Here is a 5,563-nt window from a genome sequence, read left to right on the forward strand (position 1 = left end):
TGAAAATATGATACACGGATGTATTTGCAGTCGCAAATAATACGATGATATTCATAACACATTTCACAACGATCCCTGCAATTGCCACACATTTGCCATCACAAAGCCCTGTCGTTGATGCTCACATCCATATAATAATATTTGAAACTGAGACCTAACCAGTAAGACATACCGTGGACAGGTAAGAAAAAACAAATAAATGTCTGGAGAATGACCTCAACGTCTCGATGTTGCCTAATTACTGAGAGCGATTTTCGGTCTCGAACCAAATACATGAAATAAATATAAACAAAATTTGTACAGATACACTATAGGGTTTATGATTAGCACGGCTACCTAAAACATCAATCCTGTCAGGTTGAGCCACTTATGTCCACACCCAAAGCAGGTCGCTTTGGAACACCACAAGATCCCATATTACCACCGAAAACGGTCACCAATTGGTCTACTGATCAGCATCTTCAGAACATTCTCGACCGAAAAGCTATCAGTCCTGTCTGTGTTTTGGTTCGCTTCATTTGGGCTATGCGCACGTTTTTCTACTCCGGTTCTAGGGACGAGATAGCAGTCATCACGCGCTGCACCAGCTCGTTCTTTGACAGGTTGGTGACGCTGTCGTCATCCGGCAGGATAAACACGTGGCGCATTTCACCCTCGGCCCCGCCAGCCACATACACACTTCCTTACGTCATATTGTTTCTCGCCACGAGATCAAAGTTCAAAAGGTCGTGATGTAGGTAGTCTCCGCCCAGCCCGAGTCAGGTACTCCACCGGTTGGTCGGGTGCGGCCAGGTCCGCGCAGCGCCGCCCTACTTCGGTCGACGCTCTGGTTGACAGGGATGGCGTTGTCATACAGTTGCCTGTCGACTGAACAGCGATTCAAGACGCCATCCTTGACCCTCTGAAGCCGATCCCCGCAACGACCAGTGTTTGATCCTTGGTTGACCTGCAGCAAACAGTCAACAGAACACAATAATTAGGACATTTGTGGACAATAAATCAGGAAACTATATGTGTTATTATTCTACTTGTTCAGCAACTATTAATTTTAGAATATATTCAATAAAAAATTAAATACTTGATGTCGCTTAAATTTCCACTGAACGCCACCAGTTGCGCCAACAACTGTCATCTCATGCAGTTATATAAATTCTGCCAAAAAAGTAGATCTGAGGCCAGTTGTACCAACAGAAAAATAGGTGGCTGCTGGATTTTTTTGGGTCTAAAAGTTACTTCACATACAGAGCATGAACGGTACAGCCCTATCCGTTTACGTGCCCATCATGTTAACGCTCCATATGTGAAGCAGTCTTTAGGCAAAAAATTCCAGCAGGCAGCTATTTGTGTTGATAAAACTGGCCTCTAAAATTAACTTTGGCATGGACAATCCTGAAAATTAACTATCCAGCATTCCCTGGACTGACGTACATTAGACACATATAATTTTCTTGAAGATCACGCATAATGTAAATATGGCTTACACCATTCAGCAACTTGCTTTTGTTACACTTACAAATTAAAGTTGTAGCAACAATTGGGTGAGAGAGACACAAGCAGAGGCTAAAACATCCAAATTATGCAAAATACTGGACATGCACTGCCCCCATTTCATGAGTCCACCCAACAATTCTATCATGTGAGACAAAACATTAGGCTTCTTGTAACTAATTTATACCGTAACTTTTAAAGGACATCATATTTCACTGAAATACTACACCTAAGACATCATTTTCAAAAAAATATAGCTTAAAAAGACAATAGAAGAGTGAGAAGGCGTCCCGCGCCGCTGACGTCGCTACCGCGCCATGTTCCTAAAACCATCTCTTAAAACGAGTTTTCGGTAAGAAACGTTAAGATCACATGCCTGAAATTGAAAAACACACTTCAAAGTATCTTAAAATATGATCCATTGTTACTTACACTTCAGAAAAGGTCGCTTAAACAAAATAAAACCGGGAGCACTACGTTGCATCCAAACACCCACGACGCCGGCGCGAAGCGTATTTACAAATTGCAACCGAGCTCCGCCGTGGGGTAAGGTGGGCAGGGGTTTTTGCACTACGGTTGCGGTTGAACTACCGTCTGTGGTAGAAACTTCAGGACGATGGCGCGTTTCATACGAAATCTGGCGCAATGTTTGTTTGCTTCTTTGTATTGTTATTGCTGTGAACTCTTGAAGTGGGAGTGTTTCAATAACAATTTGTGGATTATTTGAGTTTCTTTATATAAACATAGAATAGTATTATGAAACATTTTGCGGAAACTGCAAATACTGATATGATCAATTACGTTTGGGAATTGATACACATTTTGTAGATATTTGTCTGGCAAATGGTGTAACAAACCTCAAGCCTATCATGATCTGAAGCTGTTGTAACAAATCAAAATTGCTTTGATGTTACATAGTACCTTGTTGGAAAGACTGGAGCATGGTTCAAGATGATGCGTAAAAATTCAAGATTTGTGCGAAAGCTTGTAACTGAAGAACGAAAACAGTTTGATATGATGGCTCAATCATACGTGGAAATGGACGACAAAAGTAGAGTTTCAACATTCCAGCATGTGAGAATAACTTCAGAAATTCATAGTTCTTGTAGTATTGCATTCTTCTTATGTACAGTTATAGGTTTTGTTAGGGTATTTCAAATTCATTGTGTCTGTTGAGATATAGATGGATTGCGGAAAAAAATTAAGAATCATTGCATGGTAGCTAGGTACTTGTTCGGTAAAAAGGTATGTGATGAATGCTATGAGAAGGTTTTTTATGACTTAATATATGGTCGTTGTTGTACCTACAAAAATGCAAGCTGACTAGCAACTAGTTTCTGAATCAAATTGAAAGTATTTGCCATGAATATAAATATGAACCTGCAAAGTATGTCAATAAATTTGTGTGATGTTGACCAGAGAGTTTTATCATCTGGGCATTTATGTCGCTTCTTACATTAGGTGTTAAGCATAGTAATTGCGGATGAACTTTGTGCCAATATCTTCAAATTACACAATGTATGTGGCATGTCTACAACCCTCACTGATCCTGCTATAGCTATAGGCATTTGGCACCAGCTTGACCAAGGGCATGAACTTCACAGTTGCACAACCTTTTGTCATGTACCACCAGTCACTTTTTTACTTAAGGTGCACATAGCAGTGCACACAACAATGTGCAGAGGGCAGGGCCTACACAAAAACAACATGATTAGTGTGCACTATGCACAGCATTGTACCCTGATTATTTGAATATTTTGACCACTCAACAGTCAACAGTCAGGAGATAATGATTGAATATCACATTTATTATACATCACTTGTCAAACAAGAGCATGATGACACACATTTTGACAAGCAATCATGGTAGTATTCCAATAAGTTGGACAGTCACCTCCCTGGGCGTCATTTTTACAGGAAGGTACCTCTGCAGGTGTTGTGGTAGGCTAGGATTGGGTTAAGTTAGGCGAAGTAAGGTGGTTGGGACCAGGTCAGACCGTAAGGCCTGGTCAGGTTGATTTTAATCTTTCATTCTAATTTGACATAGATACCTATTACCTATGTATTTGCTCCAGCCTGAATTTCATTAGGTAATGAGTTAATTTTGCTTTGTTTTTATCTGTCTTGTTTTGTGTTTTTGTCCCTTATATTTTGCCCCATAGGCCAGAGTGGAGCTTTTCCAGGGAAGGTGGTGGAGCATGATTGGAGGCGCTCAACCAGACGGCATAGATGCCTGAACGATTTCTGAACGCGCACTGATGCCTGATTCAAGCCACGCTGTCTTCATGCGGGGCGGCGCGCTACTCCCTAAAAGAACGGGAAGTGATGCCGATAGAACCCTCAATCATTCTGGGCTAACGCTTATGACTTGGAAAAAGTCGCGATTCCAATTCAATCGAAAACCTGTGGGCTCTTGTTCAGCAGGAGGTATATGAAGAGCCACCCGCCATAAGCACTGCTCAACTGCAGGCACAGGTTTAGACGGCATTGGTCTGCATCAAAGCCAGTGTGCTGGAGAATTCATTGGCTGAAATGCTCCAGAACATTCACCACTGTGTTTTTATGAAAGGTGGCTACAAGCTTAGTTAACCCGCGAGTTGCTGGGGGGGGGGGCGTTAAACGCCCCCACTTTTTTCGCCGGGCCATAGCATAAAAACGGCGCGCCGCAGGCGCGCCAAATTTTGGGTACCTGTAGGGAATTGATCGAAGTTTATTGTGACAAAGTTTCAAAAAAATCGGTCGGAAAATTTTTGAGATATCGAGGTTTTAGTGACGTCATGATTTCTGAGTTTTCGACCAAAAACGGCATATGTTCAAAAAATCATATAAAATCACAGAATAGGCATACAGACATGCCGTAAACGCCATTAGACTGCCAATACTATGATCAATCAAATGGCTATCTTCGATTATTGATTATCGCTCCGCATTTTCCATAATCTTGAACTGAATCCAGGCAATTTTTCGTGACTACTTCACGACCATGATACATGCATTTCTTAAATTGAACTTTTTGAGCCAAACGCGTACACATATGATAAAATGAATGTCACCATCGTGTTCTACGCCCCAAATTACCTATAAAACATGTGTCACAGGCTGCGAATATCAGTATTGATTTTCGGGGATATGTGCCTACCCGGTTGACCTGACCTTGACCCTGACCTATGCTTGACTGACCCCTACATGGAGCTGACACTCTTGTAGGCCTTATATGATGGATTGTGCACCGTTTGGACAGAGTTTATGACGAGAGGCGCCCATTGCGAAGTCCTGAAGTCCATGCTACTGAAAGCCCGATTTCAGGTGTTTGACCTGACCTTGACCCGACCTGTGACCTCAAAATTCAACTTTAAAGTACTCATCTGAAGCGTCTCGTCGCGCTCTTTCGTTTGCCGCCTCGTGCGTTTCGCTGCGCCTATTGGTTCTCGAGTTATCGGCTGGGGGCGTTTAACGCCCCCCCCCCCAGCAAACGGTGGGTGGCGAAATACCCCAGCAACTGCCGGGTTAAAAGAACAAGTACCAGATTGTTTTGCTTTTTAATTACAGCGGGAAGAAAGGTGTCCGGATAATTTCGTTACACCCCCTGTAATGTTCAAATGGTTGCCAAATTCTAAATCAGCTCCAAAAACTAGCCTAAAAACATGTAAAACTCGAAAAAGGAACCGAGGTCATCAAAGGTCATTGAGCTGACCTGACCTTCCGGTCACCGGTGGCCTTGACAGTTGACACCCACCCTAATGCATGGGACCAGCATCAAATCACATGTTTCAACGCTTGAAGCCACGTGAAGACTGCAACCGCGCGGCTAATGCGAGCCGACATACGCCGAATCGCGATTCGGGCCAAACATGGTCTCGAGAAATAGGTCACAGGTCAAAGGTCATTTGGGTCAGGGTCATGAAATTTTCAGGGTAGGTGTAAAATTGATAAAATCGGGGGCATTGGAAGTTTCGTCGCGATCGGACGGTTTTTACGCGAGTTACTCACGAAAAACCGATAAAGCGCACCCAAAAAGGCAGAAATATGCACATGCGATATCCTATACTGCGAAAAAAGTGAATATTTTTTTAAC

The 5,563-nt window shown here is 42.7% G+C and overlaps 1 long non-coding RNA gene across 1 annotated transcript; it reads right to left on the reverse strand.

Annotated features, from left to right (window-relative positions):
- On the reverse strand, positions 1 to 1,997 carry LOC122389903. The gene is made up of 2 exons (XR_006258044.1): positions 1,921 to 1,997; positions 1 to 946 (listed from the first exon to the last, which is right to left on the reverse strand). It is a non-coding gene; the product is annotated as an uncharacterized LOC122389903 (long non-coding RNA).
- Between the last annotated feature and the right edge of the window lie 3,566 nt (positions 1,998 to 5,563).

This window comes from Amphibalanus amphitrite, unplaced genomic scaffold (assembly GCF_019059575.1).
Source record: "Amphibalanus amphitrite isolate SeventyFive unplaced genomic scaffold, NRLGWU_Aamphi_draft 000376F_arrow, whole genome shotgun sequence".
In the NCBI taxonomy this organism is placed as follows: Eukaryota; Metazoa; Arthropoda; class Thecostraca; order Balanomorpha; family Balanidae; genus Amphibalanus; species Amphibalanus amphitrite.